This window comes from Tachyglossus aculeatus, chromosome 11, assembly GCF_015852505.1.
Source record: "Tachyglossus aculeatus isolate mTacAcu1 chromosome 11, mTacAcu1.pri, whole genome shotgun sequence".
Classification (NCBI taxonomy): Eukaryota; Metazoa; Chordata; class Mammalia; order Monotremata; family Tachyglossidae; genus Tachyglossus; species Tachyglossus aculeatus.
Window position 1 is genome coordinate 62555750 of NC_052076.1, and position 21705 is coordinate 62577454.

Consider the following 21705-nt stretch of genomic DNA (forward strand, 5'->3'; position numbering starts at 1 on the left):
AGCTCCCTCCCTCAGAGGATGTTATTTTACAGGGAAGATGGAAAGATTTTTGGATGAAGAATACAAAAGAACAGGGTGGTGGTCAAATTGGGAAGGTTGTACCCATCCTTAGTATTCCTCTGAATCAGCACAGTGCCTACCTAGATACATACACACCCACACAAACTCACAAAACGTAACTGTTTGTGAGCTACTAAACTAGGATCATCATTTTCAACTACTTGAATAAATCCAGAAGAAGAAAAAAGAGCCTCTGGTAATTAAACTGAGAGTCGTTAGACTCTTCATTTAATAAAACACTTGAACGAAAAGCCCTTAAAGGTTCTGTAATGCCAAAGGGAGTATAAAGTAACCGAACATGGCACTCCTTCCTGGGAAGGGAGACTCTGCCTCATTTTAACATGTAGTGCAACAACCTTTTGAACCCTCCCTCCTTTAATCCTTGTAAGGGAAGAGAAAGGATAAGGAGTCATGTCACTGCCAGCAGTTCCAACAGCTGTGAAGCACTCTTTCAGCACAATTCATAAAAAAAGATGTGTCGGATTTCGCCTATGGCAGAATGGCGTTCAATTTCTGGCCCTTCAGGCAAAAACAATAAATGCAAAGAGGAAAATTTGAGATTTCCCCCCTTAAACTTCCCACAACAACCTCAGCAAAACCACATGACTTGCCTTGTTCAATCTCCCTGGTGTTTTCAGCGCTACTTTGGCAGGAAATCAGAATTACTGTTATATAAATTCCATCTGATGCCAGAGCTACCATCTGTGAGTAAAACTGCTTCACCTACGTCTGCCGGCAAAGCCACTCTCTCCGAGACAAGGGAGAAGGGGAAAAAAAATTTGATTAATTTGCAGAATGCTTGTGATTTGCTCATATATTATTATAACTGCTCATCAGCACATGACAAATTCCCAGCACTCTGCACAGAAACCCGTTCAGTTTCAGCAGTTTTTTGCGTCGGCACCTGACAGACTGCAGAGCCACTAATGACTTTCAGATGCTTACAAACAGTAATTCTATCTTCAGAATAAAAAAGAAAAATCCGTAGGAAGAAAAGAGTAGAGAGTTAGTCTATTTCATTTCCTTCCTGTATATCAACATGATTTAACTCTTAAGGGCAGTAGCAGCTCCAAGATCACAACGACGCCTATAAGAGACAAAGACCGCCAATCTCCAGAGGAAAGGTGAAAGCAAAATCCACCATCAGAGGGCTTGTGTGAGAGAAGCTCTGAAGAGGAGGCTAGAGTAGAGAGCTAATTCTAGGAAATGACAGTCCTCCTCTGTGTGTGTGTGAGGGGTATGAGGGGTTAGGGGGCGGGGGGAGGCTTTCAGTTCCTTGCAATGTTTTAGAATTCTATTTATTTGTCCTCTTTTAATACTTCGAATAACCTTTCACATTTCCAAAGAAAACATCTGCTTCGTAACTGCAGTTGAAATGTTTTTTTTTCTTTAAAACTATGATTATGCTTTCTGAAGCACTGCTTGTGTGCTTGATTGCCTGTTTTAGATTAGAGATTTTAGCAAGGAAACAAAGACTTCAGAATGCACATCAGTCCTACATATGAGAACCCACAGAAGGAAAAGCAATAAAATGTGATGCGCCATCTGTCCACAAACAATAACCTGCATGTTCTGAGGCTTACAAATTATTTAGCACACAACCTTACCAAATTATAGGACCCTTAAATAGAGCAGTAGTCAGAAGGAGAATCTCTCTGAAGTCCTTCTGTATCACCCCCACCCCTTCCCAAGCCACCCCCACTCGCAAAACACAGGCTAAATTGATTGCTAACAATTGAAGAATTTCTCAATGGCAAGTTGATTTTTATTAACTAAATGATCTTAGTCCAGTTTGATTAAGATTCCGACAGGGGCTTGTTTCTCCACCCTGGGGAGAGCTATTGGAGAAAACCAGTGGGTCTGTAGAAAGGGATTTAGAGGTGGAGTTTCTTGGTGTAGGGTTGTTTTTAAGTGACAGTGTGGGAAATTCACTTTCAAGCTCCTTGAGGATTTTGGAGGGCAATTCCTGAAGAGACCCTAGATATTCCCGGGGAATTTTGTTTAGATCATTTCAAACTGGCTCCCTTTCCCCACCCCAGCCACCAAGCGCCACCCCCAAAGCTCAAAAATCAGCATGCTTCTGCATCTTCTGCTCAAAGTGGCCAGAAGGATTCCTTGGGCCTTAAAGCTATCTGTGTGGTCTCAGTGTCACTCCTCATAGGATAGCAGAGGCATTACAGGATATTAGATCTAAAAAGCTCCCAAGTGAGTTCATGAGTCCATTGAATGAGTTCTTTGAACTGTTCAGTTTGAAAGTGAAATGTACTATTTCTTAAACCCAGAGAAGGAAATTCAATCTCCGAGTTTGGACTAAAGGATTTCATTGCCAACTGGAGGGGAGGATCTGGATAGTTTGTTTTTCAAGACACCCAGATTTTAGATTGTTTTCTACACTCATCTGCCCTGATGTCACCCACACCCTCAGTGCTGGGCCCAGGCCAATTGGATAGGATGTCCATTAAGAAAGAACACAGTGCACATTAGAAAATGAATCATTTACCCTCAGAATCTCCTCTATTTTAATGAGGGCCTCCCAGATGCATGGAGATCAAAATTGTTCCGTTATGATTAAAATCTGACCAGGGCATCCTTGAAGGGCTTTTATGGGTCTTGATCCTGAGAAGAACTTCTACACCCCATTTGTCAGATCACAAGTTATCCAGAAAACTTGAAAACCACGGGAGAGCCAAACAGTACTTATTTTAAACAGGAAGAAATTAGGTCCTTAACCGCATGTGCTGTGAAAGCTGAGTGCATATTGCTGAAGCCAAAGTGTTGTCAAAGAATTAATTTTCTTGCCATAATTTTGAAATTAAAACAGAATTTTAGGCCTGGGGTCATCTCTTGGGAAGGTACTCGCTGACCTATTGAATTTTAAAAAGAAAGCCAGGTGGCCCTGCAAACTTCAGAGGTGGTACAAGACAGACTTTCTACAAGTTGTCATGCAGGCTACCTCAACTCCTGCATTTTAGATTTCAATCTCATGGCTCTAAGGGACACATACATTATGTCCTATCTCATTGGTCTTCTTCACCCCCTCCTCTCCTGTCAGGTAGAAAAATGAACTGAAATGAAGCAGTGAAGTCCATTAGCAGGTTGTATGGACTTCAGTAGGGGAAGAAAATTAAAACCACTGAGAGCTTTTTTTATACATTGCAGGATATCTGCCTTTTGATATAGCGTTTTACTACAAGTTTGGTATTGCGGATCCATAAGAGATAAATGTGTGCCATCAAATATATAAAAGGGTCTACAGTTGTCAACATGCACTCAGGGACCATCTCTATATGTTGCCAACTTGTACTTCCCAAGCGCTTAGTACAGTGCTCTGCACACAGTAAGCACTCAGTAAATACCACTGAATGAATGAAAGAATGAATATTCTATATAAACAATATATAACATAAAATAATCTAAAATATTACAGATCCACCTCCTGAAGTAGCTGTTGCTGCTGATGAACTATAATTGGAGAAAGCATGCATTTTACCCCTAATGTATATTTTAAGAACAATATCTCAAACTCAGTTGACTTTAAAATGTCCATTGCCATTCAGTACAAAGAGCCCTCAAATAGAGAGTAGGTCAAAAGGAACACTTGTATTCAGTTTTCCAGGTTGAAACTGATCTAAAAATGAAATGAAAATCAGAGCTCTTGGTTCAGGTAATGAGATGGCACTAAAATGACAAGGAGGAATTCTGGCTAAATTGGTCATTAGTACAAATGATTTTGCCCAGGAATTAACATGAATTTCAAATTCTCAGTAATTTTACATGCCACAAAGCCATGCCACGGTATCTAGACACAGCAGGAGGGGCACAGTGATGGTGGTCCTGGGGCAGGGTTAGCTCTGAGCTTCAACCTTCCTGCAAAATATTCTTTTTGTGGTTTGAAGACGTGGTCTTATTGTACCCTAAACACCCGGTTTGCTTTTGCTGCATTCATTTTTCTACTTTGTTATGTTCTTCCCCCGCCCCTCCATCCTTCCCCACCAAAAAAAAAATTAAAATAAAATGAAAGGAAAACATTACTAGCTTCTTAAACCCACAATAAAATCAATCTTTTGCCTCCAACACATTGAATGAAATATCACGCCTCTTGGAAGAGACATAATAGTTAATTTCTGTAGGAATGAGGAAAAAATTTGGATACTGCCAGAAAGCCAAAGGTCAGAATTAAATACTGAAGGTAGCATAAAATGAGATTTTTTTAAAAATGAATAGATTTTCTTCAGCATGTGTCCTGAAAGTGTCACTATGTGCATGGACTCTAGAATTCATAATCCAGAGTGCTATTTTTTAAAATAGTTTGATTTGTTTATGAACCGAGCTTTCCTATTTCCATGAGATATAGATATCGACAGTGAATAGACCCTTTCTAATTGAACTGATAGGTTGAAAGTGAATGTGTCCTTGAATTTACACTGAAAGATAGACAGTGATTATTTATAATAAGGGATTTAGCCAACTGCCTTTCCATTTGTACAGCAAGGACTTTATCAACAGACCATGTTTAGGTAAATAGTGCCAAATAAGATAAATTCTGTATTAAAGTACAAATTTCTCCCAGTGTCAGAGAGAAGAGATGCTTGCTTGATGGCATGGCCTGAAAGTATTAAACGGAGTACTGCATGAAGATAGCCCTTCACATTAGCATTAATTCATCAAAGTTCAGTTCTGACATGCTTCTTCCAAAGTGAATGTGGGGAGGCTTCAATTTCAGGCTGAGATTATTTCATTTGAATTTCAATTGCTCTTGCATCCTGCTTTGTTATTTTACAAGTATTTGTATTTGCAGATCACCCCCGTTCCCCACCCCACCGAAGGAGCCCCGCCTCTGCATTTAATAAATGAACCGTATTTGTCTAGCCAGAGTGGAAACCTTTCTTTAAAACACACAACTCTGTCTCCGTGAGCCTGCTTTGCCCACAATATTATAGCTTAGCTATCTCCTTGCTGAAGGGCCTATTTGTCTGCTTTAAGTGAAATCACTCAATTCTCAAAAGTCAGTGGAGGACTTTGGAAGGGGGAGGGTTGGGAGAGGCCACTCCAAATAAGTTCCATTAATCAAAAGACACAGTCTAATGTAACTAATATTTTACAATTAGAGAAGACAAGATGGAACTAAAAGCCATCTATCTCTCTTACACCACATGATCATCGATTCATAATCAGAAGACTGAGAGTTGCACAAAGATGCATTTACGAGGGGGGGGAGGATTGGTCTGAGCTGGAGATAATGAACACGATGAGAAAGAGCGGCGCTGAAGGCTGAGGAAAGATGACAGAGTGGCTCAATGGTGACGGATGACATGAAGATGAGTACTGATACCTGACAGGCAGCAAATGATGACTCCAGTCCTTTCCCACCATTATGATCCTCAATTATCTTGGTAAGGGACTAAGAGAAAAAAAAAAAAGCCCAGCCCATCCGTTTACTTATGAGCTGGGATGATACTAGATCAGGCCAGACTGCTGGGGATGGCCACCTTTCTACAATTTGATCAGCACTTTACAGAAGCAGCAGTTTTCATTGTCAGTACTCATGGGCACAAGGGGAAATGGGTAAAATACAGGACTTGTCCATCTGTTTTATGATAAAATTCCTAAATCTTCAAAGGGAGTTATTTTTTTTCTTTCACTGCCACCTTCAGGAAAAAAAAAGAAGCTGGCCCTCCAACAAAAAAGGGGGGGAAAAAAAAGAAAAGAGTAAAAACAAAAAATGGATTTGGTGTAGAATTAGCTGGCTGGAGACAGCTCACACTCCAGGAATGATATTCACAGAGCCCCACAAATGAGTAATATATGGTGGGAAATGAGCCAGGCTGAATAAACGCAGGAGCTGAGAAAATGTGAGAGGAAAATGGAAGGGAACTTTTCAAGATCTTTCGTTGATTCAGGAAATTATGAATAAAAAAGACAGGAAACTTAGCTCCAGTAGTCTTTGTAGTTGTCAAGAGAGCCACGGGCTAACTTTTTATACCAAGGCATTTTCCATTTGGTTTCGTTTCCATTCTGTTCTGTTATCTATTTTTAAAGATACAGCTCTCCTTGCCTAAATGCTATTGTAATCATCTCTCATGAACAAAGAAAAACAAATGATGTGAGGGGAGCAGAAGAGTTAGGGATCGCAGCAAATGTCTGATCAGGGTTAGTGAGATGTGGTTGAATTCTCTCAAATATTTGAAGGACATTTTAGGGATAATTCCTGCTCCAACTTCACCCCTGAACGCTTTCCCTATTTAGACACAACTATTCCTGTAATGTGAAGTGCTATGGTTACAAATGAAGTAATCCACACACATTTCTATATTGAATGTGAAGGCCAGGATAACTCAGAATCATAAAGACTATCTTGTTAGTTCCTCAGAGTCCTCCAATTTTCATTGATTTTTCTTCCTCCATCTCCTTCGCCATGTCCACCTTGAGGTAAGGAGGGCTGGATTTAAGAATGAAAATAGGCAGGTTACAACACTGGTTTGGCTCAACTGCAGAGCCTACTCTTTGTGCAAACACGCAAACACACACACACACACACACACACACACACACATTCATGGAAGTGGGATACACCCAAATCCCCAGGTGCCCCTCAATCAGCAGGTGCTGGCATTCCAGAAGAGGGATCGGGTGGTTTATGGAAATATTTTTCAGCCTGTGAGGGTGTAGTGAATGGCCCCTCCCTGCTGAGACCTCCTAGCTGGTGAGGATAATAAGAGACAACAGGAGAGGAAAAAATACCTAGCCCTCTGGCTAGGGACACAGCTAATAAGCAGCTACCCTGTCGTTTGCACCCAAATAAAGGACTTCACTGATCCCACTGCACTTTGAATCCATCTCTTTTCCTGAATAGGAATATATTACACAAGTTGCTCAAGTCCCTTGCGAAAATTTTCCAATATACCTATGGCTGCTAACAATTTAGAAATACAAGGGAGTGTGTTTAGCTGAATATGCTAGGCTAATTAGAGGCCAAAGGTGTTCCATGAAATAGATTTGCATGGGTTTCTAGTTCTAATTGATACCTCTCCTTAACCCCATAAGTGTAGCACTGAATGTAACAAACCCTGAGTGGTGATAGCCCTTCTGTTTGGCATCACTAAATTGAAAACAGTGCAAATACTGCATAACCTCATGACAACCTATGGGACTCTTTAGTGGCCATTTTGTTTGTCATCTGTTGCTTGTCTCTAACCATATACAATAGCACTAAAGTAAAATCTCACATGGCAACAATCACCTTCCTTAACACTAATGAAAACTCTGGACTCAAACCATATTCAGAAAACAAAGCAGAGTCTAAAACTGAACAGAAAAGCAAACGTTGCTGCATTTCCTTTTTTTTCTTTCACTTTATGGTATTTGTTAAGTGCTTACTATATGTCAAACACTGTTCTAAAATTCTGGGGTACAAGTCAATCAGGCTCAAAACCCTCCCTATCCCACATGGGGCTCTGTCTTAAGTGGGAGATGAAACAGGTTTTGAATCCTCATTTTACTGTTGGAGAAACTGAAACCCAAGAGTGAAATTACTTAACCAAGGTCACAGCAAGCAAGTGGACCAAGTAGCAGTGGAACCCAGGTCCTCTGACTCCCAAGCCCGTGCTTTTTCCACTAGGCCACACCGTTTTCTTCATGTCATAACAGACTGGTGTAGGGTGGCATTTAGGTGGCACATTATCACAAAGAAATGTGTATTTTAAATGTATCAATCATGAGGGATGTAAATAACCAATACCTGGTCAAATTCAGAAACACGTGAGAGAGGGAGAGGGTTTTTTTTATAGGAAATAAGTGTTCCATTTGCTGGGTTCCAGTCTGTGAAAAATTTCGGCCTTTAAAAGCAAAAACCATGAATGTACTTAAACCTTTTAAATTCACATAGCTGTTGTGTATTCCTGAGGTATCTAATATACTCAATTCTTCCTTAACATATTTTTAATATAGCTAGAAAGCTGCTGATCATTTGGAACTATTCTTTCAATACTATGTGCTTATCTAGATAGAATGCAGTGGTGGTGTAGTATTAAAAGAAAAAAGCTGTGCCCATACGCATGGTATCACTTGAGGCACGCTTGTAAGCTGTAGACTGTAAGCTCTTTTTGGGCAGGGATCGTGTCTACCAACTCTGTTGTATCGTACTTTCCCAATCACTTAGCACAGTGCTCTGCACATGGTAAGCACTCCGTAAATTTCCATTGATTGACTGATATAACACAGGTTTTCCTTAAAGTGTTTTCTTGTCAGGAATATAGCATCTGCATTATGAAAGACCTGAGTGCATTTGAAAAACTGAATAGTAGATATCAGTAAAATAACATGATGCTTAAGAAATTAGTCAAAATTTCAAGAAAAACTTACCATAAACTGACAATGTTATAGTTGATCTGCATTAGTATTTTTAGGGATCTTTAAGGCTGCTTCATATACTTAGATGTATGTGGATAAGGTCAAAGGTACTAAACACGTGTCCTCCCTCTAGACTGTGAACCCGTTGTGTAGTAGGGGCTGTCTCTATCCATTGCCAAATTGTACTTACTGCTCTGCACACAGTAAGTACTCAATAAATACGATCGAATGAATGAATGTGACATGGTCCGGTGGCAAATCTGGACCAAAAAAGTGATCCACCAAAAAGTCAATCCATGGCATCTATTGACTGGTAACTGAGTGCAGAGCACTGTAATATGAGATTGAGAAAGCACAATCCATTAGACACAATCCCAGCTCTCGAGGAGTTTACAGTCTAGCGGATTGATCACACTACCGTCCCCCGAATCCCAACCCTCCAGATGAATCCACTCCCCTCAGGCTCCAGCAGACAAGAGCCTGAGGCTATGACCCTTGGCAGCTGGGCACAACGGAGGAATCTGCTTTGCTCCCCCTGTCCAACAACCACAGCTGTCTGTCTGCCCTTTCTGTTCGTGAAATAAAGAGAGCGCATTCCAGTCGGCATCGATTGGTAACCAGCCGCTGAACCGGGGGATGTAATTAAATGCGGCTCAAGGGCGTCACTGAGTGGCGTCCTCTACATGTGCAGAAAGGTGGGCCTCTCTGGTTAAGTCATGCCTTGCTGAGTTCAGCAGGAGTACCTTCCCTCAGACACAAAGCATCCTTCCTGCAGAGGCCAGGGGTGTGTGGGGAGGGAAGAGGGGTGGGCGAAGGTATTGTTCATCCAGTTTTATACTGGACAGTCCATTTTCAGGCAAACCTGCACTGAATGGACACTGGATGCCTTCGTGTCCACATTTCTATTTTTTATATGTCCAGGCTCTCTCCCCCTTAACTTTCACCACTACATCCTCCAGCAGCATACCCATGTCTTCAGAAACCGAGGAGGGGAAAATAACAGCCAGATTTTAAGCTCCTTATTGGCAGGGATCATCTCGGCAATCATAGAAAAGGAGCACAGTGAGGTGGATAGAGCATAGGCCTGGGTTCTAATCCTAGCTCCAATACTTGTCTGCTCTGTGGCCTTGGGCAGGTTACTTAACTTCTCTGTGCCTCAGTTACTTCATCTGTAAAAAAAAAAAAATGGGATTAAGTCTGTGAGCCAAAAGTGGGACAGGGACTGTGTCCAACCTGATTTACTCAGATCTACCCCAGTGCTTAGAACAGTGCTTGGCACAAAGTAAGTGCTTAACAAATATCACAGTTATTATGCCTACAGACTCTATTATATTATACTCACCCAAGTGCTTAGTTCAGCACTCTGCACACAGTAAGCAGTCAATAAATACTATTAATTTGGATTAAGGGAATTAAAGGTTAGGGAGGGTCATCTATCTAGAAACAGTGTGGCCTAGTGGAATGAGCATGGGGCTGGGAGTCAGGAGACCTGGTTTCCAAATCTGGTTTTGCCATTTGTTGCTGTGTGACCTTGGGTAAGTCACTTCAGTTCTCTGTGCTACAGCTTCCTCATCTGTAAAATGGTGTCCCTCCCCCTTAATTATATCTGACCTGATTGTTGTGAATCTATCCTAGTGCTTTTTTTATGGTATTTGTTAAGTGCTTACTATGTGCACAGCACTGTTCTAAACGCTGGGGGGATACAAGGTGATCAGGTTGTCCCACGTGGGGCTCACAGTCTTAATCCTCATTTTACAGATGAGGGAACTGAGGCACAGAGAAGTTAAGTGACTTGCCCAAAGTCGCACAGCTGACAACTGGCGAAGCCGGGATTTGAACCCATAAGGTCTGACTCCAAAGCCCGGGCTCTTTCCACTGAGCCACGCTGCTTCTCTGCTTAGTACAGTGCTTGGCACATAGTAAACACTTAACAAATAACACAGTTATCAATACTGTTATTCAGCAGCTATATAAATTCTGAAAACATCTGCAAATAATCTTTTGGGGCGTGTCATCCTAATTGATTTAAATCTTGCTACTTTAAATATGTCCCCTCTAAGGGTTGCACCTGGAGAGTTTCCAGTACTCCACCAGTCACAAATACAGGAGGGAGAGTCAAGCAGAGGCCTACCCATTCCACTAGTAGCTTGGGCAGTGGGAAAGCCCTACTGAGAGCTCACCTCCTCCAGGAGGCCTTCCCAGACTGAGCCCCTTCCTTCCTCTCTCCCTCCTCCCCATCCCCCCACCTTACCTCCTTCCCCGCCCCACGGCACCTGTATATATGTATATGTTTGTATTTATTACTCTATTTTATTTGTACATATTTATGGGCAGCAGCAGCCAGGGAGAAAGGCGGGGGCAGAGAGTCGTTTACAGTGCAGAAGGAGGCAATGGTAAACCATTTCTGTATTTTGACCAAGAAAACTCTATGGGTATGCTACCGGAACGATTGCAGATGGAAGTGGGGTGTTCTGGGAGAGATGTGTCTATGGAGTCGCTGTGGGCCAGACACAACAGCATAAAACAACAACAATAATTTTAAATATGGGACAGTACCAGCGAGTCTACCAACTGTTATATTGTACTCTTCCAAGCATTTAATACATTGTAACACAATGTAAGTGCTTAATAAATATGAATGATTGATTGACTGATTGAGGTGATGGAATTCTTAAGTGTCATGAGTGGCCACATGTGCTCTGTTGGCAAATATGAACACTTCTGAGCATGTTTTTGCTACTTGACTTTTAATTGGAGAAGAAAGTTTAGGCACTGTTATGATACTACTAAATTATTAAGAAGTCCAGAGAAATCACCACTGCTTTTATAGTGAACTTCTTTATTGGGGATCTTGCTGGGTAAGAATGAGTGAAGTCCAAAATGAAAGCGACACCCTTTCCTAGTTGAAAGTTACGTGAAACACTACTGTTACCCCAACAATAACAAAAAATGGGGGAGTCTCCCCTTTAGGCAACCTGATTCAAAAGTATCTTCTAAGCATCTTTGGAAAATAAGGTATTAAAAACTGAGCGATTTTGTCTTCCGGGATTACATCTCTTTAAAGTGTAAATCCATTTTCAGCTTTAATTCTAAGGCCGATATTTGCATGCGGTGCAGGTGCCAGAGGTTACGCAGACCCTCCGTCAGGTTTTCTCTCCCTCTGACACGGGCCCCCGTATCCCGCTAGGCACCATCTATTGGTCTCAGCCGAAGTTAAATGAGTCTCGTTCAAAATGCAAACACAACACATCCACAATTACCAACACAGCTCCGACCAGGTAACGCCAGAATCCGAAATCATCACTGGGGTGGATGTTAAGCGTGGGAGATCTAGTCACGGGGCTTATTCGGATGGAGATCACTTAAAGTTGATGACCGATTCATAGGCAGTCTGATCCTCCCCCACACAGCCCGAGTTCCGCTTTTTCTATGATTTGATATTAGCAGAAACTATTGTTCCAGCAGGGAAAATCCTAATATTCCTCTGCTGTTGGGCCTGCTAACCTGGTTGAACACAGCTTCTGGAAGGGTGGTCTCTAGCGCCACCTCGCGGACTCGAGGTGGCGCAACGCCTGAGCCTCTCGGAGGAAAATTAAATACAGCTGAATAATTGAATGAGAGGGCAAGTTCAATCAGGGGTCACCATCTGTTTGACTCGAATTGTTGGCACATTTCATCTTAGCTTCCCTCGCATCATAAACATGCTTACCGTTATCATAGCTCTCACTGCCCTAAAATCAAAGAAAATTGGTCCTAAAATAAGCTTGAACTAATTAAGCGTATCCCATCGGGTCGTCATGGATACAGGAGTGAAGGTCACCAAATTCTCATGGCGTTAGGGAAGAGACAGGTGATTCTCGAAAAACCTAAAGTGATGGCAAAGGCTCATCGGGGTCCCCGCTACTTAAGGGGTACTGATTTTTCTCTGTGGGTCTGGGGACGCATAACTGAACCTGGGTGTGGGAGCTGAAATGTCCCATCTTTGTGGAAGCGGGAGCCTCTGCTTTATTCCCAGGCTGAGGGCCCCAAGACAACGCTTGGGAGAGGAAGGCAAACGCTGCCCCATTTTGAAGCAATTTACGGCTACATTTCCTTGCATGAACAGGGCAGAGATGCATCTTTCCAAAGAGATGGATGTGACAACTGAGTTGCCTCCCCAGGCAGCTTAATCTGCTGACTGATTATTCACCGGGAACATATATGTAGCACTAGGGGGAGTGGGAGGTGGGGTGCAAAGTAGTGGTGAGGAAGGAGGGATGAGGAGGAGGAGGGATCAAGAATGAGGGACGGGCACAGCCGCAAGATTTCACTGATTTTCTTTTCCCCCCACACATAATCTCTTCATTTGATTCTCCCTTCATTGGGTAAGTAGACACCTTTATGAAATTTTGAGTACACAAAGAGAAGCAGCGTGGCTCAGTGGAAAGAGTCCGGGCTTTGGAGTCAGAGGTCATGGGTTCGAATCCCGGCTCTGCCACACGTCTGCTGTGTGACCTTGGGCAAGTCACTTCACTTCTCTGAGCCTCAGTTCCCTCATCTGTAAAATGGGGATTAAGACTGAGAGCCCCACGTGGGACAGCCTGATCATCTTGTATCCTCCCCAGTGCTTAGAACAGTGCTTTGCACATAGTAAGCGCTTAACAAATGCCATTATTATTATTATTATTTAATAAGATGGAATGAGAGGAGGGAAAGCTCAAAGAATCTCAGGTTCAGAAAATACATTCATGAGATGGGTTCAGAGAGGAGATTGGGAGATGATGCCCTAGGAGCAGACACATGATTTTTTTTTTTTTTTTTTTTTTTTTTTTACTATTTGAACAACAAAATACAGAACTCAGAATTCTGTCTTTGCCTTGATCCAAAAACTCCTCCCTATTAGGTGTAAAAGAATCATCTCCTTGTTTTCTCCTTTAAGGAACTTTTCTTTTTTCTTCACAATTAACACGTTCGGCTCTCTTTTCACCAATTTTAAACTATTCTTCAGGCATGGATCACTTACCCAAAAGCCCTGGCAGGGGCCTGAACCTGAAATCAGTTGGCACTAAACAGCCCTCGGAAATCCTGGATACGAAGGACCCACTGTGACATCCCACACATGTGGAGAAGTATACCCGGTTGCCCAAGTCCACAACATTTCTTGGCGTGGTACTCCTGACCCCTTAGGCCCACATCAATTTCCCTTCCGGGTCCCCCTGAAAATGAGTAACTCTTCCAAGTGGGCCTTGGCAGCAGGATCCAGGGCAGGAGGAGTCTGGTGGATTAAAATCAAAATACTGGACAAAAAGGTATCTATATCAGACTGCCAGTACAAAAACCTGACGACTGGCCACATTACCCCTGAGGAAGGATCTGGGGGGCCAGAATGAATACCTAGAATTCATTCATTCATACGATCATTTTTATTGAGTGCTTACTTTGTGCAGAGCACTGTACTAAGTGCTTGGGAGAATACAAAATAACAATAAACACACACAATCCCTGCCCACAATGAGTTTATAGTCTAGAGGATCTGCAGTGACCACTCAATTATTGGGTTGCCGGTTACTTGGGCTGTGGTTCTTGGGGTGAGAGGATTTTCCAGGGCAGAGAACAACTGAGGTCATTAACCCAGCCACCCGTGTTGTCGGATGGGATACATGGCTCAGTCAGTGTGATGAATGTGGTTTTCCATATCATTTTTGGACATCATAATGATAACAATTTTGGTATTTGTTAAGCGCTTACTATGTGCAAAGCACTGTTCTAAGCGCTGGGGAGGATATAAGGTGATCAGGTGGTCCCATGTGGGGCTCACAATCTGAATCCCCATTTTACAGATGAGGTAACTGAGGCACAGAGAAGTTAAGTGACTTGCCCAAAGTCACACAGCTGACAAGCGGCGGAGCCGGGATTAGAACCCACGACCTCTGACTCCCAAGCCCGTGCTCTTTCCACTGAGCCATGACAGGGGTCATGCGGTGGACATCTTGCAGCCACTGCAGAAGGGCAGAGATGCATCTGGTCTGGCTCCACATGGGCCCAACACTTCTCAGGGGGGCAGAGGAGAAAGACAGTGGCTTTAACCCAGAGCCTTAGATCAGGTTAACTGCCTTGCATCAGCCTGCCCTTATCGGAACTGTGGCGGAGAGAAGGAGGGCACTCAGATTCCTTAAACCTCACTCTCTCATCCCATAGTTCAGCTAGGATGCCCCACTTATCCTTGGATTTGTTGCCTGTCACCACCCAGCATTTGGATGGCTTTCGGCCCTTAGAGGTAACAGAAGCACTTGGGATGTTCTGTGTGTGACCCACACCCCATGGGTTTAACTGCCACTTAAGGAAGAAACCCAATAGCCTCAACTCTCTCCCTACTTCAATAGCTATTCTCCATGGGCACCTCTTTATATAGAAAAGAAATGTAAAAGCATTTACTCTCTTTATAAAGTACTTACTATTCCCTAAACCATCCAAGTTAGAATCCTAAATCTCTCATAATATAAGATTATGGGAGAGAAGCAGTATGGCCTAGTGAAGACAACTGGACTCAGAATCAGGAGACCAGGGTTCTAATTCTGGCTCTGACACTTTCCTGCTGGGTAACTTGGAGCAAGTCACTTACCTTTTCTGTGCCTCCATTTGCTCTTCTGTAAAATGGGGATTAGTTACCTGTTTTCTCTTCCCCTTAGACTAGTAGGCCATGTAGGACAGGGACTGTATCTGTTTTTATTATTTTGTATCTTTCCCAGTACTTAGAGTGCTTGGCACATAGAAAACACCTAATAACTATTATTATTTCCATTACTATTATCAATACAATAATAGAAATATTAAATTGGCAAAATTCTGATTTAACCATAGATTATCCCTAGTCTGGTGCCAGTGCTTAATAAACTGCGCTACCCCAAAGCAAACAACAACAACTTACCCTTTATTTTTGTGTTGATCTTCTGCATGGAGCTTTTCCACATATCTTCCTCATTCCCTCAAACTCTCAAATGGTTACCTATTCCCCTCTACATTAAGCAGACTCTCCTAATTATTGGCTTCATAGCACATAATCACCTTCTCTTCCTCTTACCCACTCTTTTCTTCCACTACACCCCTGCTCATTCCACATTCCTCTGTAGTCCACCTATTTACTGTACCTCATTCTCATCTGTCCTCCTGCCAACCTCTTTCTCATGCTCTCCCACCTTCCTGGACCTCCCTTCTCCTTCAGATCTGATAAACTACATCTCTCACCCATCTTCCAAGTCCTGCTGAAATCAGAGCTACTCCAGAATGCTTTCTCCAATGCATTTCTAGTCTCCCCAGATTGTATACGCACTAATCTGTAAAATGGGGATTAAGACTGTGAGCCCCACGTGGGACAACCTGCTTACCTTCTATCTACACCAGTGCTTAGAACAGTGCTTGGCACATAGTAAGTGCTTAAAAATACCATAATAACAATGATAATAATGTTTCACTTCCTCTCTATCAATTGACAGTTTATCGTGGCAGGAGAGTTTGCATAGGCCTATGCAGCTTAGAGCTACGCCATATAGGGTTACCCATGATGGAAAGGTCTAAGCCGAAGTGTAAGACAAAGTCGATTCACCTGCGCTGGGCACAGCAGCATGGGAAAGTGTCAAAGGCAGATGATCAAGTAATCAAACATTGATCAATACAAGTATTAGAGTCACTTTATGACAGAACATGGGATGTTCTGAAGAGGGATATGTCCAAGGAGTCACTATGGGTCAGAAGAAGTGCCACTTCAGAATTTCTGTGCCAACTACACAATTGTGTGCTCATTACCACCTCTAAGTAGCCTGTTGCTGACATACCCTATTGCTTAGGCACTAACTCTTGTTATCCCCTTTCCCCAACCTATAGTGTCTGTCCACCCTGCTAGATAAAATCTACTATGCCCTTGAGCATTTAGTACAGTATTTTGAGCTAAGGAAATGTTACTGATTGATTACTGACTGACCAAAACCAACATACTCTTCTTCCCAGAGTAGAGAAGCATGGGGATATATCTGTCCCCATATTTAACCCTTTTACCTCTTCTTGGCCCCCAATCCCCTATATCCATTATTTATAGTAACATCTGTCTTCCCCTCTAGACTGTAAGCTCATTGTGGGCAGGAAACGTTTGTTATATTGTCCTCTCCCAAGCACTTAGAACAGTGCTTTGAACCCGGTAAACACAATTGAATGAATGAATTGCTCTTTTTAGGTGTTCCATTTAGCCTGAGGTTGGACCAGATCACTGAGAGCTTAGTGAACATAAGTGGGCTGAGAATTGCAGAAACTATCTCCGGGGGAGCAGCTCAAGCATTCTCCAGTGAACAATCTGAGCCCTGCTGTGACAGTAGCTAGTATTTCAAAGGACATAAAGACTCACTCTTCAAGTCATCTTACTCTTTATGAAAAAGGTCATTACTCAAGTAATTGAATTCAACAGAGGTGGCTGGCTTCTCAATATCTCAACATCCCCCAAATCCAAATAAGCAACATCTGATAGTCAAAAATTCCCCGGTTTCTCAGGTAGTCTCTTCCAACTCTTCCCCACAGCCTGGCCGCTGGGCTGGAGAAAGATCATACAAACAGGGTAGCAAGTCTGGGGCTGGTCCTGTTCAGGGGAATGGTCGAGTCACTGAAAAATAACTTTGATGTTCAAACAGTGGGAGGGGCAAGAAAGTGGAATGAAAGCCAGGTGTAATAGGCTTGCTTTCAGAGTGGGTCATTTCACCACATCCCCAAGACAGCAAGGGTAGGTGTCACATAACTAGAAGTCTTGGCTTTCTTCAGTTCTACACCTCTACATGATTCTACATATTGCCTCTGTGCTTGGCTACCTTTCCTCTCTTCTTTCTCACCTCTCCATTCATCTATTTGTCCTGGCCCCAAGAATCATTCATTCATTCATTCAGTTATATTTATTGAGCACTTCCTATTTGCAGAGCACTGTACTAAATATGCTTGGGAGAGTACACCCAAGCAGCATGCTTAGAGAAGCAGCATGGCTCAGTGGAAAGAGCATGGGCTTCGGGGTCAGAGGTCATGGGTTCAAACCCCAGCTCTGCCAATTGTCAGCTGTGTGACTTTGGGCAAGTCACTTAACTTCTCTGGGCCTCAGTTCCCTCATCTGTAAAGTGGGGCTTAAGACTGTGAGCCCCCCGTGGGACAACCTGATCACCTTGCAACCTCCCCAATGTTTAGAACAGTGCTTTGCACATAGTAAGCACTTAATAAATGCCATCATCATTATTATTATTACACCACATACCTCCTACCTCTTTTCTCTTCTCACTCTAATGATGAAGCCTGTGGAATTCAAGACTCTTGCTTCTCTTCTGAGTCTGTTGAAGCTGAATCCCTGTCAGCCTGATCCGATCCACAGCCATTTCTGACCCTACTTTGCAATGGTAGAACTGCCTGGACTCAGGCCTGGAGCAAGGAGGTGTGGGACTGTAAGCTCATTTTGGGCAGGGATATGTCTGTTATAGTGTACTCTTCCAAGCGTTTAGTACAGTACTCTGCACACAGGAAACATTCAATACATTCAATTGACTGACTGGAGGTTTTAAAAAAAGCTCTGGATCACCCTCAGCCCCTCCAGCAGCCCCCAGCCACAAGCAATGCTCAATTTTCTATCGCTATGAAGCAGAAACAGCCTGGCCTAGTGGGAAGAGCATGGGGCTGGGAGTTGGGAGACCTGGGTCCTGCCAATTGCCTGTTTTGTGACCTTCGGCAAGTCTCTTCACTTCTCTGTGCTTCGATTTCCACATCTGTAAAATAGGAATGAAATAGCTGTTCTCCTTCCTCCTTAGACTGAGAGCTCCATGTGAGACAAGAACTGGGTCTGACTTGACTATCTTGTAGGTATCATTGTTTAGGACAGTGGTTGACACCAAATAAGTGTGCAACAAATACCGCAATGATTATTTTCAAATCTTTTTTTTTTTTCTTGCTTCTCTACTGAGGCTGGGATAGACTTTTCATCATTTCCTAGGCAAGGACCAAGTAACAACCTGGGCAAACGGCACCAAAGTTGGCAAAGGGAGAGCAGAAACTGAGTCACTCTGAAGAGTGCCTGCATTCCTTACTCACTTCACAGCTACCCAATATAACAGTCTCCCTTACTGGCGAGCGCTCACACCAAGAAACGCTAGACACAACACCACTATTTAGAGTTGTTCAAATGGGTTTACATGAATTAAAACTTGTGCTCATTAACGCAGGGTGTTCCTGTTTATGAACCGCATTCCTAAAAAAACCTGACGGAATAGGACTAGTATCTTGGGCCACACTATATTTGGCTTTGAAAGTACCCTCCAAGGAGTAAAAGCTCCCAATCTCCTTTCTCTGGGATGAATTCTGTGTCTTGCTACTACCTTCTGGGAGCTGTTTGCCTTGCCAGCTTCCTACCGGCTTATATTCCAATGCAATATTGGGTCTTAATGGGCTTCCCCAGTGCTCCCTATAATGCTACTTGTCTTTCTGGCAGCCATGAGGGCTCATTACCTATGTGTCTTCCTTCCCTCCAGTGTTCGCATCAGTAATCTAGCCAGGGACATTTAAATTGTTATCTGTTGTGAGATTAGTATGGGGCAATGGGGAAGGAGAATGAACCATTGACAATCTAGCTCTCCGATGGATTAACTTTCAAAAATAAAAAATCAGGTTAGCGGCTGAATAAAGGGACTTTGGTGCCTTTGTTGAATCTGCTTTAACCCAGTAGGAATGACAAGTGGGATTTAAGTATTCTATAGACTCTCTGCCCCTCAATTTCACTTCACAGAATGAATCACCTGTTGCCCAAGACAAAAGCAGGATCTGCCCCCTGGCTGACTCTAGACTGGATAGGTCTGTGGGGAACATAACTATTTTCTGTGACTTTTCATATGTGCATTATTTTTTTTCGGCTTTCCCGAATAAAGACTTGGACTGGGGGCTGGCAAAAAAGAGATCAAAATAGTTCAGATTTTTCACAGGTCCTTAGAATAGTAATCTTCCAACCTTAGAACTTGTGATTAAAACCCCACCAGAGGCAGTCCAATTTCAAACTAAACCCACAGACTGCATTTGCAGTGGGCAAACCACAAGACAGTTTGGAAAACCACCTGCTATTTAGGAACCACTACAGATCCAGCCCTACTTTCAAACAAACAAACAGGGGAGCCGTCCTTCGTATTTCTACGAGTAATTACACATGGATCTTTCCCAGAGCAGCAGGTTAGGCTTCTGGCCATGATAGGAGGGCTGTAGTTTCTTGTGTTGATACTGTTGTTGCCCAGTATTCATCGCAGCAAGTCAGCTGACTTCTGTTATAATGTGTGCACCTTGTGGGAAGGGAGAGCATCACTCCTTTATTCTGTATTTCCCAAACACCCAGCCGTGTGCCGCCCCAAGTGATCATTCAACATTTGCTACTACTACTATTGATAGTAATTCATAATAATGTTTGTGGTATTTGTTAAGCACTTACTATGTGCCAGGCACTGTACTAAGTGCTGGAGTGGATATAAGCAAATTGGGTAGGACACAGTCCCTGTCCCACGTGGGGCTCACGGTCTTACTACCCATTTTACTGACGAGGTAACTGAGGCAAAGAGAAGTGAAGTGACTTGCTCAAGGTCACACAGCAGACAAGTGGCAGAACTGAGATTAGAACACGTAACCTTCTTACTCCCAGGCCCACGCTCAATTCACTGCACCATGCCATCACTGCTAATACTGATGGGCAGGGAGTCCACATAATTAGCAGCTGATATTACATGTTGCCAGGAGTTCTGCCCTCTGCCAACATCTGACAACAGCCTGTTCAAGGACTGCTGACAGCCCTAAGACTCTCTGGAGAGGCAGAAGGCTTTGAGAGCTCAGAATGGAGGGAGCATCAGTAAGACAGAAACAGAACCTGTACATATTTATTCTACTTATTTTATTTTAATATGTTTTGTTTTGTTCTCTGTCTCCCCCTTCTAGACTGTGAGCCCACTGTTGGGTAGGGACCAACTCTATATGTTGCCAACTTGTACTTCCCAAGCGCTTAGTACAGTGCTCTTCACACAGTAAGTGCTCAATAAATACGATTGAATGAATGAATGAACAATAATGATAACTGTGGTATTTGTTAAGTGCTAATAAGCACTATCAATTGGTCGGTTGTATTTCTTGAGCTCTTACTGTGTGCAGAGCACTCTACTAAATCTTTCGTACTGTGTTAAGTGCTTGGCACTATACTAACTACAGGGGTAGATACAAGATAATCAGGTCAGACACTGTCTCTGTCCCACCTGGGATTCACTGTCTAAGTAGGAGGGAGAACAGGTGTTTAATCACCAATTAACAGATAAGACTGTGTAGGCCAAGAGAAGTTCAGTGTGCTGCCCAAGGTCTCACAGCAAGCTAGTATTAATTCAAGCATTCATTCAATCAATCGTATTTATTGAGCTCTTACCGTATGCAGAACACTGTACAAATGATTGGAAAGTATAATTTGGCTAGTGGAGCTGGGATTAGAATACAGGTCCTATGAGTCCCAGGCCTGTGCTCTTTCCACTAGGTCCCAGTCTTAATCTGAAGAACAGTCACAGCTGTTTAACAAGGGAGTAAGTGGCACATACTAAAAGCTTAACAAGTACCATAATTATCATTATTATGAGAATTGCCTCTCTGTAGAGAAGCAGATAAGGAGCATGGCTTAGTGGCCCAGACCATAAATCCCTTGTGTCTACCAATTCCATTGTATTTTACTCTCCCAGGTGACTTGTGAAGTCTCTGCACACAATAAGCATTCAATAAATACCACTGATTATTGATTGATTGATCCCAACTACTGCCTTCTATTGTCCCTCCCTTTTGCATCACTTGTGCACCTAAATCCATATCCTTTAAGCACTCTGATACTCACCCCACCCACACTACCCAAAACAGTTTTGTTCATATCCTATTAATAATAATAATGATGGTATTTCTTAAATGCTTACTATGTGCAAAGCACTGTTCTAAGGGCTGGGGAGGTTACAAGGTGATCAGGTTGTCCCACGGGGGGCTCACAGTCTTAATCCCCATTTTACAGATGAGGTAACAGGCACAGAGAAGTGAAGTGATTTGCCCAAAGTCACACAGCTGACAATTGGTGGAGCCAGGATTTGAACCCATGACTCCAAAGCCAGTGCTCTATCCACTGAGCCACGCTGTTTCTCTATTCTGCTGCTTCATCTGTCTGCTTCTTCCATTTTAATGTCTGTCTCTGCCACTAGATTTTAAGCTTTTTGAGGGCAGAGATCGTGTTTATCAATTTATTAAACTGCACTCACC

At 42.9% G+C, this 21705-nt stretch overlaps 1 protein-coding gene across 2 annotated transcripts in view; it reads right to left on the reverse strand.

Moving 5' to 3' along the window:
- Positions 1-21705, reverse strand: part of LOC119934280 (early growth response protein 3-like) — a 95282-nt gene that overhangs the window by 18594 nt on the left and 54983 nt on the right. The window contains exon 1 of one of the 2 annotated variants that reach the window (XR_005452898.1): positions 5393-5547. The exons of the other annotated variant lie outside the window; for it this stretch is intronic. The gene's annotated coding sequence lies outside the window, so the exon portion shown is untranslated. Of the gene's footprint in view, positions 1-5392; positions 5548-21705 lie in introns of those variants that run through there. 2 annotated transcript variants of the gene reach the window in all.